We start from the raw sequence: 24,521 nt of genomic DNA, 5'->3' as shown, positions 1-24,521 counted from the left end.
GTCCATCTTTCCACTGTGAGAAGAAAGCTCAACACTGTGAGTCTGAAAGGATGTGTAGCTGTTAAGAAGCTGTTACTGAGCAAATGAAATGGACAGACCTCAGCATCACTGAATGTGTTTGGGATTACTTGGATCATGAGAAGCAGAAAATGCAACCAACTTGACTGAACTTTCGAAGTGTAGAAAATATCCCTGATTTCTTAGAAAGACTGAAAGCAAGTCTCTCATGAAATCTGTAATAAAGGCAAAGGCTGGACACACTAAATACTGAAAATATAAATATATATACATATGTTATATCTTCCGTTAAATGTTTTTCCGCTCTTTTCATGATGCTTAAAAAATAAAAAGCTTGTACTTAATGGCTGTTTTGACTGGAAATTAAATAAAAGAAGGGTGGTCTCAGACTGTTGCACAGTTCTGTAGTTATGAGAGTGAGAAACTGAGATGTGAGATCTTGTACAGGCCATTAGGTTTTAAGAAGTTAAAGTCACACCAGAGCTTCGGGAAGGGTGTGTACTGCACACACACGCACACACACACACACAAATACACACACACGCTGATCCAAACAGCACAGCACATGCAGAGAGCACAGACCCAGCAGGAGCAAACCACGGCCACCTGTCCCTGCTTTATCAAGCCCAGCTGCCCAGCTCCAGGAACACTTCTCTTAAAGGGATCAATATTACTCGGGATGGCTGGAGAACTATTGATCCTCTCAGTTTGAAACATTTTCTACTCTTGTCATTAGGTAAGCTTGAATTAATGTTTTTACGCTCGCTGCTACAGTTCACTAGCCATCATATTTCATGAATTAAACTCTATTTTAAAGTTAGCTATGCCTTGACATAAGCCATGCTTGCACAATTCTTTGCTTTTCCTTCTTTTTTGTTTCTTTCTATTTTTTCCTTTGTTAATAAAAAGGAGTGCATAAAATTAAGCAATTCAGTTTAATTAACTGAATAGCCTGAGCTGGATGACCATTATTCAGGAGATTTTTTTATTTACCAAGCAGGGTGTCATTATACACTAATTAATATTAATGTTTTGGGATACCAGGGCTGTGAAACAACACACACAATGACTTGATTACAGTGATCACAGTCAAAATATTTGTGATATCCATTGGTGAACTGTGACTATCAGAGCTAGTCCTTCAGTTGGGGTCATAAATGTCAAAAACTCCTAATGCTAATGTCTGCTAGCGCCTGGGATGTTGATGCTAAGCTAATGGCGAATCAGTGAATTTTTTTTGGCCTTTTTAGGTCAAACATAAACATTTGAAGCTTGTAAAAGACATTCTGTGTTTTATTTGAAGCTTGAAACAGACATATATATATATGTTGACTTGTAGGAGTTTTACAGTGACTACAGTGACTCAGTTCTGGCATAGAGCGGCTGCTGTTTTCCATTTCTGCCTTCTGACTGAAACATGGTCAGGCCACCACTTGTACTTGCAGTCAGGGACATATCTAGGACGTATCTAGAGTGACATTATAACAAATTTTATTTAATTTAATATAATGTAACAACATAAATTTAATATAACAAAATTGCTCTCACCAGTTGGAAATCCAAATGTGACTGGTTGATGTCAGTGTCAGTTCCTAATTATGTTAATGGTTCATCTGACATGTTAGGCCAGTTTAGTTAGGCTCCTGAAGGCGTAACCAATGAGGGAGTTAACTTGGCTGTATCTAACTAGATAACATCTAGATAAGCTTTCCAACCAAAATTTCACAATGATGTAAAAATCTTACAACACTTGCAAAATTTAAATACAACATGCATAATGATTATACCAAGTAAAAATGAACTAAAATTGCAGACAAATTTTTTTTATTTCACAGAAATTATTACCTCCTCTGAAGGCCTAGAGAGGAACCCTAAGGGTTCCTCACAGGTGGTTTCGAACATACTGACATAAATTGTTTCCATTGTTTTAAAAGCAAAATTAGTGTTGCTTTTTTCATGTCTGTTTTAAAAATGTATCCTATCATGCTGTGAAAAGCATGACTGAAATGACTCATAATGAATATTTGCAGTAGAGTGTTATGTAAAGTGATGTTCATAGGCCATGAATCATTTTGACTTGCATCTTGCTGAAAAAAAGTGAATTGTGATGAATGTTAACATTTGCTTGGCATTAACACTATGTGTCAGTGTTTAACTTGTATAAAGCTCAAGTAGGTTGTTTGAGGCATCAGGTGAATGTGTTATTGAGCTGGGCAGTACAGGCTGAGAGCGAGGGGAAGCATCAGGTGTGCATGTGACACCCCCTCAGTGGCTGAGGGCTGATGGGTGCTGGAGAGAGGAAGCAATAAAAGTGGATTAGCGCTGTATTAGTTGGCTGTCACCCTACTCTGCATTTTCTCCTCCTTCACACCTCATTTCACTGCCACGCTGTGTAGCAGTCATACAGAAACACACACAGATGCCATCACACGCCATCACACAAGGCAGGAAAAAGTTAAAACAGTAATAGGTTTGAAATTTACATCTTGATATGGCAGGGGACCCCCATAGTGCAGAGGTGATGAATTGGCCTTTCACTCCATTGTGCTGTGGTAAACCTGCTGAGATTTATGGGGGCTATTAAAGCCAGAGATGGTCACTCTTAGGCCACTTTATCTTGTTGATATATAGAAGGAGAGAGAGAAAGATAGGGATGGGCGAAAGTAGAAAAGCAGAGAGAGGCGTGTGTACGTGGCTGGCTAAGGCAGGTCCTACAGTGCTGTGGGCAGTGAGGGAGATGATGCTGCATGGCCGTGCTAAGGGCTGATGACTTGTTTTACGGTGACTGCCGTCGGGCGCTCCTCTCAGATTTGAGCGCGTGGGTGGCGGCAGCGATGCAGGGCGACAGGGCGCCGGGCGCAGGAGGGGGAGAAAGGCTACAGGCTCGTCCGTCTCTGCCAGGACACTGCATCTGATTTTAGAGGCCCAGGCCTGCACATGAATTCCATTATTCAACTGTCCCAGCAGTCCCTGGAGCTGCAGGCGAAACCACGCAGGCCCTGCAACCACTGAGAGAGAGAGAGAGAGACGGAGAGAGAGACAGAAGAAAGGAGAAAAAAGAGTAGCACGAGAATAGGAAGAGATCAAGAGAGAGACATAAAAGATTAAGAGAGAGAGAGAAGGAGAAAGATGGAGAAAGACAGAAAAAAGGAATAAAAAGGAGACAAAGAGAGGGAGAAAAGAAGAAACAGTAAAGAAAAAAGAGAGGGGGATAAATAGGGAGATGGACAGAAAAAAGAACAGGAGAGGCTAATTGATAAACAGAATAAAAGAAAGGGAGAATGGAGGTTTTAGTAAGAGAGAAGGCGAAAGACAGAAAGAGTGAAAGACAGAAAAGAGGAATTAAAAAGTAGACAGAAAAAGAGGGGAATAAAACAGGAGATGGATAAAGAGAGAAAAAGAGACAAATAAAGAGAGAGGGAAGGAGAAAAAGGAGCAGAGAGAGGGAGAATGAGAAGAGAAAGCGGTAAAGAGAGGAGAGAGAAGTAGATAAAAAGATTTTATTCAGATAGAGAACAGGAAAAGAATGGGAAGAGAAAAACAGAGAGAAAAATGGGGAGGAGGAGAAACAGAGAGATAGAGGCAGGACAAGTGAAGGGAGAGGGAGAGAAAGAGGGGGATAGATAAAGGGAGATTTTATCGAGAGAGAAGGAAAGAGAGACAGAAAAAGACAGGAAAGAAGGAGGCCGATAAAGAAAGAAATTTTAGTGAGGGGAGAGAGGAAGGAAGAAAGAGAGGAAAGAAAGAATGGGAAGAGAAAAAGAGAGAGAAAGGAGGAGGAACAGAAATAGAGAAACATAGAGACATGAAAAGTGAAAGGGAGAGAGAGAGAGAGGTAAAGAGACAAAGAGATTTTAATGAAAGAGATGGAAAGGGTGGAAGACAAGGAAAGAGAAAGAACAGGGGAGGAAGATGGGTCTGCATCTGCATCTATTCTTTCAGTTAACAGTATCCAGTAGAAAGCCTGAGGCTGATGTGTTTGTGATAGGGATAGGGTCTGTATTTGGGTTCTCCTTTTATTTCCTTCTCCCTCACACTCTCTATGTGCTCTATGTGCTCACACTCTCATGCTAGAGTAACCAGCCCGTCTGAGCTCAGTAGTTACTGGCCTGATTGTTCGAATAATTTCCCTCACAGCTCTGCAGTCCTGAATGGCGCTAGTTTAAGCTGGAGTTAAGTGCTGATAATTCCCCAGGGACATTAACATTAAGCATTCAGCCTTCAGGGATCCATTTGGGTTTGCGGTGGAGCTCTGTGTGCAGCCATGATCTCATGTCTAGACCAGCTGTCAGCCACCGGCTCATTCAGCCCAACTCCCATCTTTGCGCCATCAAAACCTGCACTGAGTCAAAGGAAAATATGACACTTTCATTTGAAATGTGCGCTTTTCAGCCTGTTTCCACCACGGCCATGTTAACTGATGCTGGAAAAGGATATTAGTGAATGAGGATCCATACATAGCACTGCTCTCTTTCCCTCTCTCTCTCTCTCTCTCTCTGCTTCTGTCTGCATGCTGTCAAGCGTGTTAATTTTTTATTACGTATTTGCTTCGTTATTTCTATGGCAACATTATGTTATATTATTATTATGTTTTATTCCCACTCTAATAGTGATCTCTAGACAGAGACATCCTACATTTTTTAAGCAATGTCAAAACAGCACATCAGAATCACCCTCTTTGGGCTCTCCCAATTAAGAGAGAGTAGATAAGAGAAGTTTTTCAGTGCTTTGTGAAGTCAAACTTCTTTGCAGGACGAGTGATTAGTCTTGTGTTTATGACTGCTTGTCTAAAAAGGCCTGACTTCTGCGTGTGTGTGTGTGTGAGTGTGTGTTTAATAGAGACTCAGCATAGACAGATGTGAGTATAGTACCTTAAACCCATACCCAAGTAAAGCATTGTTAGGTAAATAAAATAAATCTGTTTTTTATACTCTTTCCATCACACAATCCTAGTTGACATTTTTTCCTCTTGGGTACACACTTACAGACAGCTATGGCATTGCTGGGTTCAAACTTACAACCTTCTGTTGGGCTGATGGCCCAGTCAGTTGCACCACTCAGGAACAACTGAAAGGAACTTTTTTGTCCATAAATGTTTAATACACTGTAGAAAATATTTGTTGTTTTAACTTTGACTCATGTCTCATGTGGTGCAACTGTCTAATAATTCATCCCAGCATCAGGAGACTGAGTTTGAATCCCAGCAATGCCGTAGCTGTCCATATTCAGAAGCCCAAAAGGAAAAATGCCAGATGGAACCATGTGATAGATGGAAAGTCAGCTAGTAGTGAAACTGAGTAAAAAAATGCAAATTTGATTTTGTTTATTAAACTAAGATATAGACCTAAAAACAGTAGCTGGGAGAATTTATGACTCCACTAAGAGGTTTGAGTTGGGTGAACTCAAAGCTGAGTAACTCTAGAAAAGCCATGTAATCAGATACTATATCATTTTAAGTTGAGCAGACTTCTAATTTTTTACAGTGTACATTGGCGAAGTACCTTTCCAACAAACAACTTAAAAGTTGGGAAGTAGCAGCAAAATGTGTTTTGTGTGGGTTTGCATACCAAAAACAGACACTATGTTTACATGATCATTTTCTTAGGATGCGCCATTTGTGGTCCCATGCTGATATCAGATTTTTCCCATGTACATATCTGCTGATTTCAATGCCAATTCATAAACGTTTATGTAATGTAGAAACTGGGGCTACATATACCTGGAACTGCATTGTAGAGAAATACAAGGCTGATTATTGTAGGGTTACAAAAGTAGTAAAATTAGTAAAATGCAGACATTTCAGCATAGTCTCACCTAAACATTCTGCTCCACCAAATATCTGCTTAAAACATCTGTCAAATCTAAACATCTGTCCTGCGCCGATAATTTTTGCAAGCAATTATCTGCTGAGACTGATATTATTTCAATATTATTGCACATCCCTACCGTTTCTTTGTTTGTTAAAGCTAAACCACCTGTTTTTGTTATTGTGCGTTTAAGACCGACGTATATAAATGAGCTCTGTTCTGACTTGCTGCCCTGAATTGTGCTTCATTTAAAAAAGCAGTCCAAGCTGAAATGCTCCTTGTAGCTTTAGCATGAATGGATAGGAACTGGTATAGGCTGAATGAGAGGGTATGTAAATGTGTTGACTTCATCACAAAAACAGTGAATTCAGAATGGGCTGTGCTTGCAGCTTCATTTCCATATGTGGACTGTGTGGGCTTAAGAGAGGAGAGTATGTTTTGAAACTTTACATACTTCATATGCAAACTCTTGTATTAAAAATTAAAAACAAAGGAAGAAAAAAATGTGGATTTCCACGATATGGGCCCTTTAAAATAAACTGATAAAAGATAAGTCAGAGGTGTGACTAATCACAAAGCAGTACAGATGCTGTCAGCAAGGTAACGTAATGAAAGTAAGCACAAAAACAAATTAGTAACTAAATATGAATAAATAAATAAATAAACAAACAAATAAATAAAATGAATAGATGTGAAGGCATTACCATTAGACAATAGTCGGAAAAGTACAAATCCATTAGCACTTGGTACATGGAACCAAGCAAATGACACCCCCTCTGATCATGAAGGCAACAAAACGCTGCTCTGTGTAATGTTAAAGAGCATTAACATTAGAGCCGTTCTAGGTCACGTCAACTGCAGCTTCATTATCTGTAAGAAGGAATACTAAGCCAGGAAACTTAATCTTCCTGTCAGACTCAACCTCCTCTGGAATGATAGAGCAGATTACCAGGCAGTACCATGCTCTATACTTATAAATCTGCTCCTTTATTTCTGTGTTTTCTCAACTCTGCAAGAAGTCTATGTGGATAAACACACTCACTTGGTAGAGATGCATTAAGCAACAGGATGAGCAACTAATATGGGAATATTTTGTGGTGACCAAAGTTTTGTGGTTGAGACTCTGAGCTCAAACAAGACAATATTCATTTTATTAAATAAATAGGCCGTATTGAAAAGTTTGTCAGACATATGACATATTGCATAAGCTTAAAAATCCTTTATTCGTTTTGTCTCTTTAACAAGAAGCACAATAGTTGGCAGAAAGCTAACTTCCCCCTCCTTTTTGCACACAAGCACAACCCACTAAACTGCTGCTGAAACTAGCTTGGACTAGAATGACTCCTTCAGGACTTGCTGGGACTTTCTGCATATGTGGATAAGATTTATAGTCCATTTTGGTTTGGCTATGATTGATGGGTGTGCAGTTTTGGAGAACTCAGGTCTTTTTTTTTTTTGTTGTTTTCTCTTTCTAACCACAATGGAATTATAATTTCATCGCGTATGCAGGCACGCCTCATTTGCAGAGCATCTCTTTTCTCAGAAGCTAGAATTATACAGTTAGACACCGATGAGCTTTAAAAAGTTCTCCATCTATTTTTAATGGCAGTTACACTGAAGTAACTGAAGTACAGGGTTGGGCTAAGATCCTGAATTTACTGAAACTACTGAAACCATCTGCATCAGAGAGTCTGAAAAGTGGTGCGTTTCAGTTTGGAGCAGAAATGTTTTCCTTGCTCATTTTAGCAGCGAGCTGATTCAGCAGATGTCTGATGAAAAGATGGGGGGTAAGTGTGAGGTTTGCTGACAGCAAGTGCAGGGAGGGACTTCAGAGATTGTTTAGTGGGGGTGAATAATTCAGAGCTGAGTGGCTTGTCCTTGACCTTCCTCTTTGCTATTACATACTGAATACACTGAGATTTTAAAGAGAATCCCTTTTGAAGCTCAGGCAGAGGTACCAGACTTCCTGACCTCCTCGGGGGGGAGGGGGGCGGGCAGAGCAGGACCTGACAGAGAGCTTTTCAGGTTAATGCTTTATTACAACAGCGGTGGAGACAAGGGCATGTCATGCTCAAATGTGCTCTCACGCTTGGTCCCCCTTCATTTGTTTTCTACTCTGTTAAGTGTACCAGTCAGCCACATGCATTTTAAATTATATTTATCCCTGAATAGCTTTCCATTAAAGGCCAGTACATTAGGCCATACCCTTCGGCCTTGCTTTTGTTCACCCCTTTTCATGCACCTTTTCATCAGCTATATTCAAGATCAGAATGCTTGATATATATATATACCCACAAGTATTGAGGGTTAATGCACTGGAGAAACTTACAGTGACAAAGTACAGGCATCATTTTCTTAAAGATATACCACTTTGTGGTGGTTAGGGTTAGGGTTTAGGGCTGTAATGCGTCTTGTTATATAGTGGTTATACGTGTATTCAATTCCTAGAGGCTTCTAAAAGAAAGGAAATTAGTAAAACCGATGATCCTGTCCTGTTTCTTGCGGTATGTTGCCAATTATCTTACAAAATCAGTATTTTTACAGCATGCGTTGAAGCAATTACCAATTGTGCAATGGTCCAGTTTTTGCAATCTTTGTTGTTCTTGCAGTCTTTGTCCTCTTTTCAAGGAAATGTGAACGTCTTCTAAAGACAGCCAGTGAATCACAGAGGAAAAGAACTACAAACCCCTAGAATTAATGCCAGTGTTCAGCTGTTAGTTATCTGTGATGTAAACTTTTTATCACTGGCCATCCTCAAGAGCTGTGTGCTTATTGTGAATGGCATACCTTTATAACACTTCTGTACAATAAGGACTTTTTAAAAGCCCTTTATAATAAGAATGTGTCTGAGGGAAAGAATTGAATGACTGTGCAAAAGAAGAAGATGTGACGGTGTTCTGAGGGCCTAGAACGTCCTTATCTGTTTCCTTCTTTTGCCCTGCTGGGTTTTTCCTTTTTAATTGGTTGTATATCAGATGAGAGCTTTCAACTGACTCTTTCAATAAGCTCCTCCATGCAACAGTAGTTCTATTAAGCCCAGAAGACAGTGATTCTTTCTGAAGGCGAGGCTTTGCTGGTGTGTGTGTGTGTGTTTTTTGGCTGTTAGAAGACTTGAATAGACTCAGTGCTTGCTACATTTGAATTTTAAAACCTCATTGTGAGATGCCCTATAATATGCCTGTTTATTGAAAATGCTTGATGCTTGAGTTTTATAAAGAGGCAGTTTTGAGCAATAATTAACCATTTCAACAGCTGTGTGGCTTTTTCTTCTGTTGTTAATTATAAAAAAGCATGTGATAGAGAATGACTGAAGGCTTTCATGCTCTTCAGTTGTAGCTATACGAGTTCACACATGACTTTTCTAAGAAGTGGGGCCTGTAGATCCTAACCTCCAGGACTGTCTACCTCAGGGACAAAATCTCTCACCTCAGATTGATTAGTTGACCTCTAAGCGAGGCCATTCTTTAGACAGCGTAATTTAGGCAGAGTGTAAAGTGGTTACGGGAATACAGAGGGATAAACTGTGCCACATGGCTTTTGCCATTGTGAACAGTCTGGACCTTTGATTGATAATCCAAATTGCTGAAAGAATCACTGAGTGGGAAAATGTATATGACTGCCAGACTGTTGCTTAAACTGTGTGGATTCAGGTCGGCAGGTCAAGTTTGGCAGTTTAGCGCATGGATAACAGCAATAATAAAATATTCCTTTCAGTAAAAATCACAATATGCCCAGGATTTAGTTTATGGGCTTACTTCTCATTTAAAAGGTTTTAGTGTTTCGTTATGACTTTCCCCATTCCTAACAGCAAGGCTTTGATCCAGGCGTTTTTTTATGGCTGGGATAGTATGCCATGCTGTGGGAGCCAGACTGTGGAAAATCCTCACTCTCTTACCTTTATCCATGCCAGTGGCCAAGAGTCCTTCGTGCAAAATAATTGTGGGTAAAGACCATTTCGTTCCATCATTTCTCTGATCTCACTTGCTGAGCGTTTGGAGGAAAGAGGCCTGTAGATCAGGCCGGGACATGGAGAAGTGAGAGCCAAAACATCTGGGGCTATCGTCAGACCCTTATATCCGAAATCCAGCAGTCTCCCATGAAAACGCAGAGGGGGGGCAAGACACAGCCATGTTATGACTGCACTGGGTCTGCATGTCTAAAACCTCTTTGCTTTAGAGTTGGGACTAATCATTAGCCAAGAATGAGTCCATATCTGGATATTGTTTGTAGATCAGATTGTAAACATGTGCTTAATGAAGTTGATGACAAATCTCCTTGTACTGTGGTGCGCAGGCTTTGAAACAAAATTCTGAGGCTCGACAACTTGTGCTTAAACTTGAAGTTAATTAGAAGGGAAGGGAACATATGGTGCTGCCGTAGCTCAGTGACTCTGTCAGTCATGCTGCTTCGTGCAGATACACAACCCTCTAATAAATGCAGCTCCGAACAGACTTGAAAGCATGGCATAAACTTGGTGTCTAAAATCAGCTCTTCTGAGTGCTCGGCTTGTCCACATGTTTGCAGCACAGCACTGACATGTTACAATGGCTGTGAATAGTGGTTGAATTGAGTGGAGCTGGCATTGAGTGGAGATGTGCTTTCTGTTGAGTGCCTGATGGCTGATAAATCACCATGCTGGCCTTGGGTGCGACGTGCCTGCAGAAGGCCTGACGTACAGTAACAAATGGTCCAGCGGTATTCCACAGCGACCCTTCCTGCTTGGACATTTTTCCACTGGGCTAGGAGGCTTACGGTGTGGTATAGCGCAGTATGCAAATGGAGCAGCAGAGGAGTCACAGGCAGTTCTGTCAGGCTCTGCACCAGGCTCAAAAAGGTAGGAGGGGATCCGGCATGAAACACTTGTCTGTAGCGTCTCTCTAAGATCACTGAACGCTTCGAGGCATTTTTTGACAGTCTTCCAAAGAGTCTTAGACTCTTGCGAATCAGACATTATTTCACTCCCATATCCTGCAGCTTATGTTGCTGTTGTTCTCCCCTCTCTGCATGCTCCACTATACACTCTTCAAAATAAAGGGTTCCTTTGAGCAATCCCATAGAATAACCACTTTTGGCTCAGTAATGAACCATCCTTTAAAGAACCAAGCTTTATTTTGCTTCTTTAGGGAAGCGTAAGTATTTCTCCTATGGCTTTGCTGCAAGAAACCCTTTTTGGAACCTTTTAAGAGTATAGCACCAGGCTCAGGGGCAGGAGGCTGCTGGCCTTGCTCCAGGAACAGCAGCCTGCATTTAGGCTGGTGATTCTCAGATTCCATCAGCAGCAAGCAGCCGTGTGGAGAAGGGTCACTCAGACTGCACTTTCCCAGCATTAGAGAGGGGCCTTGACTAGAGGGGGTAAGTTTTGCTCCACAGCCAGGCGCTAGATGCTACTTTCTCTGCTTCCAATGCTTTCTAAAAGTGCCCACCAACCCTGCCTCTGTAGACCTTTCTGTAGAGAGCTTATATCATGGAAAACTTACCTCACTTTTCTAAAATAAAGTGTTCGATGTATTATGTGAATATTGTTAATGTTTCAGAATGTACTAATCACTCCCTGTATAGTCCATATGTGGTAACTAAGCTGCACAGTCCATTTTGAATTCATTGCATTTGTGATATAACAAAACTAACACATTTACATATATCCACAGTTTAGCTCCACCCTTTTCCAATGAAGGAGTGCTTTAGCCCCGACTGGTTTTTCAATAAGGCACCATGCATGGCAGCCAATCAGAGCAGAGATTTTTTACATATATCCATTGGCACAACAACAAACACAGCCTATTTAATTCTATAAAAATAAATTATGGCTGGTTTTGGTACATGACATCACACACACCTCATAAGTAGACTTCAGGGTAAAAAGTCAAATATAAGAAAAATATAGGATAAGCGTCTTTTAACTCCAACGCTTATCTACACCTGATCCAGTAGATGATGGTCTACAGAATCCTTTGACAATTGATCCAGGATCAAGTGTAACATTTTCGATTTGAGTGAAACCTAAAGGGAAGTATACTGAAAGAAAAACAATACATAGGATTTGCTTGATTTAAATGTGCACATCATTTCCGCATGAATAAAATATAATACATCAACACAATTTAATCTTTCAGTGTACTTACTTCTGACAATAATTGTGTTGATGTAATATATTTTATTCATGTGGAGAAGATGCACACATTTTAAGTCCAGTATACACATTAGTATTGTATAGTATGGTATGATATTGTGCAGTATACTTTCAGTGTAGATCTCCAGGAGCAGCCTTGCTGGTGACAATGGCTTTACAAGGTGCCATTTCTCCTTCAATTTACATTTACAAGTAACATTCAAAGTCTGACTGACTGACAAAAATGGGGATTGCTTGCAGCCAAACCTGGCCTACTCCACATCCTACAGTATTAAACTATAATGAGCCTCTAATGGCTGAGGAGAGTCAGCAGCAAAGGCATGGTGGGTGTCTACAGGGGATGATGTGGAGAAGCATTGGAAAAGGGTGCACACTTACCAATCATGCTATCATGGAGCATCTGTGCGTGGGACAGCAGGTTCCCTCCTCCCTCTCCTGCAGCATGGCTCCTGCGGCCCAGTGGGAATTGGACTTGGTGCTGCTGTGTAAACAGAGCCAGGCTGGGCTGCTGGAGCTAAGCCAGAGTAAAGAAGGGTTTATGTTGCGTCTGACGTGTGCATATACCCTCTAACTGCGTGTCGAGGAGAGACATACTCTGTCATCGCACTGGCTCATCCGAGTGTTAAGTCAGCACAGCTGTGAGAGCCATTAGCATGTCTGGGGAGGATTCCACCCAAACATGATATTACTCCAACTCTCTGGTGCTCTTCTTTTGTGGGGATTTTATCATGGTCTTTTGAAAGTTTCCTCTTTCAAGCACATTATGGAACTTGTAAAAGGTGATATTTTGCTCATGTGGTTTTCCTTCACTGTTGAAACTCCGCAATAACATTTAGAGGTTTCTAAAACCATTGAAGTGCCAGTGGATATAGTAAATATGCAAGTATTCATACTAATTTATAGACTGCTGGGCATCTATTAACTCTTTACACTGCAATGGATGATACCTCAATCCTCATACTATGACACATCAGTGTTATACAGAATATTTTCTAATTGTTGCTGAAATCTTTTGTTTTAAGTCTTAAGATTCATAAGTAGGGGTGCACGATATATTAGTGGCCAATATATTATTTATCAATAATGAGAAAATTATTATTATTGGTCCTATATTGGAATAAGGCAAGTCACAAACGTTATAGCATCAATTCAAAAGTTCTGACTTTTGTAAGTTTTTGTAAGACCTAGTATGTCCTTCCACATCTCACACATCGATACTCCAGCTGTATTTTACTTTACATAAAGTGGAATACAAATTAAAATGTGAAATTCATCATGAAGAGTTGGCTTAAAACCAAACAACATTGCTAGTGCCAAAGCATTTGCTCACCTGAAGGAGTTGATAGAGGAGATTCAGGTACAACCCCACCAGCCCCCATTAGTCAGTTAATTTTGCTAGCTTTAGCTCCCCAGATTTCCATGTTAAGTCAAATATAATTAATTTTGTCTTTGCCAGATGTCGTTCTCATTTACTTGGTTTTTTGGAATCAAGATTATTGCATGGAATCGACTCCTGGAATTGACGCCATCATTTGAAATCGGAATCAGAGATGACTCCAAAATTTCTGGAATCAAACAACCCTACAAGGCAGTAATTACCTATGTCATGACTATTTAAAATATAATGAATGTCTCTAAAATTTAAACTTGCATTTCATATATGGATTGAATGGTGTGAACTACTAATTCATATGTGAAAGAATATTAAATAGGTAGTATTGGCCAAGAAAGTGTTATTTATTAGTATTGGCCCAGAAATGTTGGACGTATATCTATTAATAATTGAATCATAAGCTTGCACTATAAAGCGTTAACATAAGCATTTGTCTTCTGATTGCATGTATGTATGGCAGATGATTAGAGGACCACAATGGCATCAGTCTGTTTTTTCAGGGCATAATAAAATCCTGCTCTATTTCTCTTCTGCCTCTCTGCGGACCCTCATCTCTAAATATTCATGGCTCAGGTTTACAGGCAGTGTGTGAAATGCAGTACGATGCTAATTGGGCCTGCCTGCCACTGTGTGTATGTGCGTGTGTGTGTATGTGTGTGTGTGTGTGTGTGTGTGTGTGTGTGTGTATGTGTGTGTTTGAGTGTGATAGAGAGACAGCGGGAGAGAGAGAGAGCAAGAGAGAGGGGAGGTGTTTAAAATGCAGAGCAGTCACGGCTGGAGGAATGCTCCAACTTGCTCTCGCCATCTGGTCACTTTCACTGTGACTCAGAGCTATCACCCCCTCACACGCCTCAGGCTGCTGCAGCTCGCACACACACAAACACAAGCATACAAACACACATATGCATACGCAGCGTATGGTCAGCTCTGCCCTTGTGCACTTTTAATGCATTCACCCTGTAAATCAGTGAGATGTGGGGCAACAGCAGCGGTGAATCCAGTGGATGGATAAAATTGGGTTGTGATGCAGGGGCTGTGAAGAAACCCACACATGATGAAGAAGGTGGTAATTTATGATGGTTCAGAGCTGGCTTGGTATAGGTGTTTAATAGTTTGGTGTGAATCTTTTTCTGATTCAACTCTATTAATAACTGGAGCGAGAGAAAGAGACACGGTTTGCGTGTGACTATGTGTGTGTGTTCTGACTGGTAGCTAGCATGACCATTCCTGGATGTCCGTCACAGCCAAACTGCAGCCGTAATGAGTGGAACCGTGTCTGAAAAGATCTGCATAATTCACTCGTTGAGATATAAACAAAGTCATTCAGAGTAGTTTAATGAGAAACGCTACATTTTAGAGGAATTTACCAACTCAGATTTCTTCATAGTGGTGGTGATAGAACCAGGACTCACAATGTCTGCAACACAATATAGTCATTTTATTTACTGTTCAGAAAAAACAGTGAACCTACACACGTCTTTTGAGTTTTATTTGTAAAATAGGTTTTCGTTGGGGGACTATTTTGCCTTACAGCACCCTGTACATACCTCTCTGCCATGAATGGCTTTTAAAAATACCTTTTAGGCCAAAATAATATCTCATAACTGTTATACGGCATCAGGCAGCACAGTCGTAACTATTTCATGCAATAACTTTCTATGAAGGAGCTTTAAGAGGCATTAAACTCTGATTCTGACTCTAAGTTTCTCTTAAAAGGAGCATTTCACATCAAACCATTCTGAATGACTTTGTTTACATCTTAACCATTTAATAACACAGATGTTTTGAAAAATCAGTTGATTTCCCATTTAAAGCTAATCCCATAGAAGTAACAATCATACAGTCAACATGATAATATATGAAGATTAATTTTAAAATGCTGTGTATCAATTTGTAACAATTTGGACATTAAATGTTTTTGAAAAGAATAAAAGCTGTATATTGTATAATGCAAAGCACATTTTATTTCTCTATTACACGTGGGCTTAATCATAATATAGCTCTGATATTTCTTCTGTGTGTGAAGCTCTGCCAACAAGCCATAGTACTGGTCTGTAATGCATTTTGGAATGAAACCCATTCATATACTAATAACCACACTTACTGTTTTCATTTTGCTATATAGTCTCATAATTAATTGTATGTTATATTATAATTACATAATTGTATCATTATTAATAATATAATCATCTTTACATACAGTTTACGTTTTGTAAACTCACATTCAGCTCAAGCTATAAGTTCAGTGAGCAACACATGAGAAATAATTAAACAAAATGTAAGACGAGGCATTTTATGGCATATACAACATGGGGCATCTAGGTGGGCTAATACATTGTTCCCTATATTTTTCCTTTATTATTCATTATGAATGCAAATAGAAAAATACACCCAATGACCAATTTTTTTCCCTCTAATTTCCCCATGTTATTCAGTTTGCAAATAGAAAAATGCCCCTGAGTACTTCACTTTCTTCCATACGTTGATGCATCAAAAAATATGTTGTACATTTTTGTATTGTATGGAGATTTAAGTCAACATTTAGATTTGTATGGTTTCTTATCAAGACTCTGGTTCTTCCTTGAAAGGCTGCAGGTTGGCTTCCCTTGTGTGCACACAGGTGGTGCCTGGGCCTGAGAAGCAGTGACATGTGATAGTGTTTACTCTACCTTCAGCCAAGGCCCTCTCTCTCCACCGAGCAGGCGTCAACGGACAGGCGCAACAGATGGAGGGATCGGATAGATGACAAGACCCGTGGAGAGATGGGTGGGTTCCTTAGGAAAGGAGAGAACATGTCGTGGCTTCCCTGAAAGAAAAATAGAGCATAATAATGACGGCTGCCAGTGAGGCCTCACAGCTAAAAGGTGTGGGCTTCACTGAGTTTATCGTATGTGTTTATGCCGCTGAAGACCACACACAGACAAGGCATCATCGGCTGCAGTTGTAGCTGTCTGGAGCTGTGCTGATGAGGGATGTGAGTCTTTGGCCCACAGAGAGAGCCGGAGGGTGAGTAAGTGATGGAGACTGTGAGACAGACAGGATGCCTGCAGGAGGAGAGAAGGGAACGAATACCGAAGGATAAAGCCTGAGAGGAGGAGAGGGGGAGTAGAGGAGAGGAAGTGAGGAGTTGCCTTCTGTTGCATGCTGCTTTGTGTTGGGCGTCCACCGACACAATCGCTCACATTTGTCTTCATTAACAGCTGAGAGAAGTTTTGTTCTGACAGTGGCAGCCTGGCCGTCTGCAGGCTCTCTTATTCTGCTACCACAGTTCTCCAGGCCAGGATAGACACACTAATTAGCTTTGCATACTGTAACGGTCAGACTAATGGGCTCTTTCCTTGTGTGGAAGCTTTTATGACAAAGCCACACATTGCCCAGTGTCCTGAGCGTCGCAAGCATTTAGCAGGCTGATTAGTGAGATTAGCACTGGGAGAGGTGGCGAGACAGTGTCCGCATCAACAGTCAGAAACTGAAAATCAGCTGTGATCAACTGCTCATCAACACAGTGAATAAAGAGAGAGAGCAGTGAGAGCAATACATACACACACACATACTCATTCCCTGTTCATATTTTATGTTCATGGCTTTGGGGTGGGGGCGTATGAGACTAGATGTTTAATCAAGCCTGTAATTTTGAACCAAAGCTGAATATAGCCCAGGAAAATTCTGTCCCAACCCAGCTGTAGCCCACTGAATTTCTCTCCAAACCCAGCTGCGGCCTGACAAAATTCGGTCCAAACCTGGCTCTGGTCGAATTCAATTCTTTCCAGATTCACTTTTAGCCTGAAGAAATTCTGTCCAAATCCAACTGGAGTCAAATGAAATTCTGTCCAAATCTGGCTTTGGCTTGACAGAACTCTGTCCACACCTAACTATAGCCCAACAAAATTATGTCCAAACTTGGCTCTAGCCCCTAGAAAATCTGTCCAACCTCAGCCGCAGCTCAACAAAATCCTGTCTGTACCCAACTAAAGCCAGACAAAACTCTGTCCAAGCCCAGCTGTCGATAAAATGTTGTCTGAACCCAGTTGTAGGCCGACAAAACGCTGTCGAACAAAACCTGACAAATTTATGTCCAACCCCAAGCGTAGCCCACCAAAATTCTATCCAAATCCAGCTCTAGCCTCTCCATCTGTAGCCTAACAAAATTCCAACCACTACCAACTGGAAACTGTAAAAAACTCAACAGTCTGAACGACTTAAACATGCCTACTTATGGTGTACAATGATTTCTAAATATCTGATGAATACCTTTTCGGCTGCACTAACCTGTACTGTCTTGAATCAGTTTGCTCCATGTCTGCCAGTCACACTTTTTTTGCACATCAGAAGAAAAGGGAATTCATCCCTCAGCACACTTCAGCACTGCCCCATTTATTCTGTCAACTGCAACTCATTTTTCTTCACCTTCCAAGACTACTGAAATGGAGAGAGCGAGCCATACCCAATGAGAGGGTCTCTAGAGGAACAGGGTTTGTTTTTTGACCTCTGTGGCTGGACTAAGTGCTCATTTGCATGCAGTGGAAATGGGAATTTTCCACATGTCTGGGAGAATCAGCGTCTGCATATGGTTTATGACATTTCCCCACTCAACTCTGTGGAAGCATATTTTATCATTCTCACCTCTCATTGAAGCATCGGTGTCTGCTAACTGTTGTGGGCAGGCAGGGTTGCTCTGGGGGCACACGCTGTGAAAGTAGGCACTGGAACGACCTGCCCCTGAGCTCCACACAGGCTCTGCTGTCACTCAGCATAATGTTAAAGCTGCCAACATGTCTGCGCACAACCGTGGACTCATTTCCTCTTGTGGTAGCCCTATAAAGATCTGCCATCCATGGTTATTACGTAATTGTAATGAGTACAATTCTATAAAACTAACAAAAAGGCAGTGACATGTTTTTGCCATACCACAGTAAGTTACACTTGAACGAATTCAATTACGTTGTGTGCAAGACGCTGTAACCTCCATTATTATTTATTTTTATTATTAATTCTACTAACATTAACTGTTTTTATCCTCTATGGGCACTTGAACCCACTGTTTCTTTTCTATATTCTCTTGCATTTGGTCTGCTTTCGCCCTTATACTTTGGCCTACTGGAATAAAATCAGCATCTGGTTCCATCTGGACGCACATTTCTGATTCCATCTGGACACACATGCTGAGGACTGGGCCACTACTGGTTTATTCTCATGGGTGCCTCATGTGTCTTAAATATCACTTTATAAAAAAGCTAACATGTTGAAGGCCCTCATTCCCATTTCAATGGCCACTTAGCCCCAACAGCACCAAATAGCTTAGAAATGACAGTCAGAAAGCCACCTCACTTGATCCCGAATAATGCTGTAGCCACTCCACTAGGAATAACGTTATTGTAATACGCAGGGATTGCCGAGATTATTCAACTCACTAATGGGATTAGGATGATGTATAGGTATGCATGCTTCACATCAGAGAGACAGGGTCGGGTAAAGAGGCTTTAGAAACAGGCTCAAAGAGGTATGTGTATGTCACTCACTCCTCTAGTAAATGCCCGCCTCTCTTTTCAGGCACTTGCATCATTACCTGTCAATAGTACATCTGCCTTGTTATGTCGGGCTGCTTCAGCCACAGTGGCTGCGTCCACTGGTACTTGTTCTGCGTGCTCCATGCTGTCATGCTTATGGATGCTGGCATTATGCATTGTCTCCAGTTGGCTGGCTCCGTAAGGGCTTGGTGAATATTGAGCACACTTCACAGCTCCTCTATTCCCTGCAGCCATCCTCACTCTTACATCTTTGTTCAGAGGAAGCAGCAGGAGAGCTGCCTTTTCTTTGTTCTACTAGAGCGCTATTTTCAGCATTAATTCTAGCAGCAGATACACTGTGATGCATTCTCAAGGAGGAAAGACATGGATACTGATTTTTAGTATCGGTGAGAGGCTCTAAGCCGAGCATAGTTGATATACGGATGTTAATTCACAGCTGTAAAGTAGAAGTAAAAAGGCTGAGCACTGTTGCTTTCGCTCATATTTACAACCTCATCGAAGCACACCCAGGCTAACAAGACCTTCTCTGGGCTTTTGTTGCAGGACAGTGCTGGTGCTTTCATAATGACTTGTGGGAGCTGGGCTTAAATGAATCTTGGCATAGTGTTTCTCATTCTCCACCATATGAGGTTTCTCTCCATGAGGAGACATGAGTTTAATGGTGCCTTTCTAAAGGCATTATTAGGTGCAATTTGCTCTAAGCAGTAACTGATATCGTGGTCGTGACCCCTTTTTCAATGAAGGGTAGTGCTCCTCTGCCATTCGTTTCATAGCTGTGTTCAATCCATATAGGCCAGACTACCCTAAAATAGGAGACAAATGTTCAGTAAATGGTGCAGCAGCAGGGCAAAGCAAACACAGGTGTCAAACAGGATGGTGGAAAGCTGAATGCCTGAAAGAAGCACTTATTTTGAAGGGAAATTCCAAATAAAACCCACAGTACTTTGCAAAAGATGGATGATCTGGTGAAAAAGACCTTGTAGACCACCAAAACTGTCACCATCAGATAAATAGTAATTAAAACTTTCATCTTTAAGAGAGAGGAGAAAATCAAGCTCTGCTCTTGCTTCAGATCTGAAAAAGTCCACAGGTGTTTCTGTCCATCCTTCCACTGTGGGAAGACAACTCAAAGCTATGGGTCTGAAAGGATGTGTAGCTATTAAGAAGAAAATTTGCAGATTAAAAAGAAGATTCTAGTATTATCAGAACAATAGTCTGTCCACCCTAGAGTCCAGACCTCAACATCATTGAATGTTTTTGGGAAAATGCAACCAAGTTCTAAAACTGAACTTTGGAGGTGTGGAAAATATCTCTGCAGATTTCTTTGAATAACTAAAAAACAAGCCTCCCAAAAAGAATGGAAGCTGTAATAAAGGCGAAGTCACACTAAATATTGAAAAAATACTGAAAAAATGCTGAATAAATGAATAACTTGTACTAAAAATTAAATGAAGGGTGGTTTCTGACTTTTGCACCGTACTATATGCTCCTCTCATTTTGAACTGACACAGTCCTTACTCTCAGGATAATCACTGGCCTGCTTACCATAGTGTCATTGCTAGATGAAGGATTCCACTCTGAGCTGACAGTTAAAAGTCATGAGGATTGTTCTACATACACATCGGATAGCTCACCAAACCTCCTGTTATACGTAGGTGCTGCTATGAGCAGCTGATTTGAGTTGCCCTGACATCTTTGATGCATTATAGATGTGTTATTATGGGTTATGCATTCATTCATGATCCTTCATGAGGTTCTGGCTGGCCGAAAGTGTTAGCAGATAGCATCACATGCACCCATGATGATGAAATATTGAGCTTTTTAAATTGCTGTCTCCACAGTGTGTGCCTTGTATGTGGAAAGCTAGCTCAGTGGAGCAGTAACGATGGCTGCTGAAGAATTATTTTGTGTTGCTGTCTGCCTGCACAGCTTTGGAGGTACTGGTGTCAGCTTCTGGTTCGACCACAGGTTAGTAAGGTAATATGGTTGCAATCAGATGGTAAAAACTGGAAAATGCAGTCATTTCTCCTCTGTGTCAAGCTTAAAAAGAATACCTCTTAGAAACCCAATATATGGAACTCTAACAAAGGAGTTCGTAATCTACAGGTGTCCAAGAATTGGTGTCTCATGAACTACATTGGTGTCAGAAAAGTTTTACATCTGTGAAATATGTGAAGCATGTTACTTTGGGAGATGCTAAACCAGTTGCTGTAATGAAATCATTTGTCAAAGTAATTAGAGAAGCAATTACTCATAATCATCAAAGCATAATTGATTGAGATTGAGTAGGTGAATTTAAGGGAACTCTCTGTGTCTGTACAGATTATCTACATTATCTTCATTTCCTCGAGTTCCTTACATAGAGGAAGGGATCACAGTTCTGGCACAAGTCTGGGAACTTTGTCCAAACACCAACAATTATATTGATTTTTTTTTTCTCTAAGAAAGAGGATTCTTCATCTGGAAAAAAGAGACAGAAAGCCAATAAAACCTATTTACACTGTTCGATTTGATTTATCCATTTTTCTTCTCTTCTATTATGAATATCCTGAGGAGCATTTGGGATTAATCTGGGCTCTTGCATGTGTGCACCATATTTTTCCTCCGTGTCCCTCTCTTTCTCCACATCTCCCTCATGGGGTGGGCTTCAGATTCAGAATGGCCCACTTGATTTCAGAGCAGGATGCCACTTGAATGATTCAGACATGTCAAGTGTGCTCATGAATAATGAAGGCAACACGAATTGTGAAGTAAATATTTCATGGCGCGTGAAAGTGAGCAAAGATGCTTGGAGGGGATTGCTGTCCCTGGTCAGTTGGGAGTGTGTCCGGATGGGAAGAATGTGGAGCAAGGTGAAGGGAAGTGTGCTTGACATGGTGATGGGAAATTGTCCTCCTCCTGTGAGCTGCAATGATAGAGGAACAGAGGAGATGGTGCCCCATAAGAGCCATTATTGTAATAACCCCTTAAACCCTTAGGGTCTATGTGGGCTCCACATTCTCATACCTACATAACCTCCGGATTAGTTTTACAATGAATAATGAGAGTTAAAATAAGAGTATAATTATAAGAGTTAATCTAGACTTCAAGAGGGTTTATTACCACAGAGAGATTATGATGAACAATTTGCATTTCCATCACCTTTGAATGTTCTACACTTTTAATAATAAAGGATTCTAAGGAATTCTTGCTATAGAACATTTATATAAAATAGAAAATAGAAATTGCTGTGGAGCATATTATGTGGGGTTTTTTAAAACATTAAAAAGGTTCTTCACTCACATATCTCATTCACAAAAATGGTTCTTGAAAGAACCCTCCATTGATAGGTCCTTTAGGGAACCCAGAGTGATTTTTCTATAACATTGCTCTAAAGAACACTTTTTGGCACATTTTTTTATTTTTATTTTTTATCATTCCCGTAAAAATATTATTTAAATAAAATATTTATGTTCAGGCCAACACAAACTACTATAGACATGCCTACTCCTAAATATGTATAATAATTATAAAATTTATTAAATGTATTATTTATGAAAAAATATTTTATTTGGCAATGCAAATCGGACATGTGCAATAATATACATATTTTATACACATTTGGATACAAAATAAATAAATAAATTAATAGCACTAATCCTTTTTACATTTAGGTTAAAATATTAAAAATAGGTCCCAAAATTTCCAAATGACGGGATGTAGGAATGACCTTCACAGCTAGTTCTGTTGTAGGCACTACACCATGTTTGTTCAAACCTAGGAGAAAAAAAAAGAAAGAAAAGAAAAGAGGGAAGAATGAAAACTAAGCAGTTAATGGCAGACCCTCAGTCTATTACATCAGCAGGCATCACTGTGGTTTACCAGTTCTAGCGGGTAAGAAGGTCACAGTATTAAATGCTGTTGCATGTTGATCCAGAGTTTACTGGCCTACCAAACTAAAAATGTAGCATTGGTTAATCTTTCTTACAATTGGGTTGAGGTTTCTTAATGCTAACTATTTGGAGCTAACATAAGCTCAGTGTAAACACTAGTGCAAGTCAGTTTGAATATATTAACCTTAATGTAATAAACACCTATGTTTGACAGATTATCAGATGTAGTGTATTACATTTTCATTTCATAAGCAACAACTTTGTGAAGAAATTACTATCATAAAGTAAAACATGCTAAAAACATAGCATGATATTGTGCTAGCTAAGCTAATGCTAATGAGGCAAAAAAGTGACATTAGTACTAAATTTACTGCTAGGTTAAGAAACAATACTTTGCTGGCTGTATAGAAAAACAAAATTGGTACAAAAGTGATTACAGTGATTTTGCCTCATTTGTATTAAACAATGCAAAACAGAACAGTTTTTCAAGGCTGCTTTGTCACATCATCAGAAAAGAGTCAGCACATAGTTCGATGGAGAAAATACTGTCGATGTGAATGATAGTAAACTGGCAAGCAACATGTTGAAGTGAATAGTGTAATGTGGCAAACAAATATTAAATGGTTTGAATTTAAATGCTAAAATTCACTGAAAGTATGTACATTTTACACCTTGCATTCGGTTTATACCCTCTTAAACAGATAAACAACTAAAGATACATCATACTGTGTATTTAACTATATATTTTACTGGCCTTTTTGAATAACATGTCGTAGCTGGTTTCATCTACCCGCATTTCTTTTGAACTTTCTTCAGGTCAGATGCATGCACAAAGGATGAGAAACAGAAGACCATGAAAAATGCTCCTGTAGCATCCTCAGAAATTGCCTAATGTAGCCTTTAGGCACATAACTGGAACAGCCTTCAGTGACATAGTAGTCTAGAAATACAGCTAGGTTTGCCACTTCAGCCCTGTAGAATTTCCAGACACTCAATGAGTGGCTGTATTTTTGTAATAATTTCAGTGGACAGGTAGCTATGCTCACAGCGCAGTCTATGGTAAATGTCAGTTCAGCTACAGAACTCAATCTTTTCAGTTATCACATTGAAGTGCTGCCCAGTGCCTAAAAATGTCACCAACAGTGCACTTTTCAGAAACAGCTGTCCCTACATTAAGGGAAGTCTAAGTATACAAATGGTTTGACTGGATAGAAAGAATCAGATTAAACTTAATAAGAAATAGTAGCATGTGAAAATGCTTGCATTCCTGGGCATTTTTTTGTGCATTTTTTTTTCCTGGACAGACAACCAAAATCCTAGACACATATCAACCCTAAGCAGCCCACCAACACCACAGCCTGGAATTTTAGAACACAGCTCATATATCCCCCTCCTTCATAATGTTTTTGGTTATAGTGACTACACCTGGCAGTCGTGGAATGGGACGTGGTCTTTTCTGCATTGTGTCCACTATCACTTAGCTTGACCCAGCCTCAAACCCAGTTACAATTAACTACCCAGCACTGAGGAACTCCACAAAATAACCCAATAGGCCCCACATAGCATTTGGGATGAAAAAATAACCCAGAATTTTTTTGTGTATTTAATGGCTTGCACAGTATTTCGGATCACCAAGCTCATTAGTAGAGCAGTGCTGCCTCTGTGCACATTACATTTTTTAATGCATGCTGTCAGTTTTTAATTATCAGAAGTCTGGATATTTGGATGTGAACCTCCAACTTGCTTCAGCAGAATGTTTTTTTGGTATCATAA

General features: G+C 40.2%; 1 protein-coding gene across 2 annotated transcripts in view; it reads left to right on the top strand.

Moving 5' to 3' along the window:
- enox1 (ecto-NOX disulfide-thiol exchanger 1) overlaps positions 1-24,521 on the top strand; it is a 71,918-nt gene that overhangs the window by 15,502 nt on the left and 31,895 nt on the right. The gene's annotated exons all lie outside the window — the stretch shown is intronic.

The sequence above is a fragment of the Colossoma macropomum genome, unplaced genomic scaffold (assembly GCF_904425465.1).
Source record: "Colossoma macropomum unplaced genomic scaffold, Colossoma_macropomum, whole genome shotgun sequence".
Lineage (NCBI taxonomy): Eukaryota > Metazoa > Chordata > Actinopteri > Characiformes > Serrasalmidae > Colossoma > Colossoma macropomum.
Note: the sequence above shows the minus strand (reverse complement) of the source record. Positions and strands in the feature narration are given on the sequence as shown.